Genomic DNA, 923 nt, shown 5'->3' with positions numbered 1-923 from the left:
TCCAAGATTATTCTTTAATGATAAAAAAAGAATGAGCTAAATTATTTTAAGATATTCAAATAAATTTTTTTCACAAAAACAACTGAAAATAAATATTTATGTAAATGTTTATGAAGGTAATATTTTAAAATTTGCATGCATTGAGAACCAAGTTATCTATGAGATCAAATTTGCAAGCTTTGATCAACTACAAGGTCAATAATATGAATCATTTACAAAATTTTAATATAAAGCTTTAATCTATTGAGAACTGTGTTTTATGTAATAAGGATGTTGAGTAGATTCATCACTTGTTTTTTTACTGTGATTTTGCTTGACAGGTGTGGAGTGCATGGATATCTGTATTTGGCCGGTACTGGACTTTTTCGGAATTAGTGAAGGACCATTTCTTAAGTTGGATAGATGAGCTACGAAGAAAAGACGATCGAAAGCAGCGGTTGAGGTGTTTCTGTGCGGTCATTTGGCACATCTGGATGGAGCGAAATAGGCGGGTATTTCAGAATGAAAGTAAAGGCGTAGAAGATATCATCACAATGACCATCCTTAGCTGCGACGAGTGGATATGTGTGTATCCCTAGGGTTGTTGATGGCTATGTCGGAGATGACGTGGGGTTTTTGTCTTCTTGGTTTAGGAGTTTGTTAGTTGCCTGTTGTTTTGTGTTGTTTGATGCTGTATGCTCCACCTTAGTGTGTTGAGCTCTTTTACTTTTAAAAAAATACTTTGCAACACTTAAAAAATGAATATCTTTGACAAATCCAAGTGTTTTATTTATGATTTTGAAAAAGTTTTAGAATTTATTGGTTGTAATGTTGAATAAAATAGACTTACAGTTAAAATTATTTATGCTACTACACTATTAGCAATTATGTTAAAAAAATAGACTATTTAATAATTTAAAAATATTTTTTTATGTTTACTTAGT

Source organism: Arachis ipaensis, chromosome B10 (assembly GCF_000816755.2).
Source record: "Arachis ipaensis cultivar K30076 chromosome B10, Araip1.1, whole genome shotgun sequence".
NCBI classification, from domain to species: domain Eukaryota; kingdom Viridiplantae; phylum Streptophyta; class Magnoliopsida; order Fabales; family Fabaceae; genus Arachis; species Arachis ipaensis.
This window is presented reverse-complemented; position numbering follows the sequence as displayed.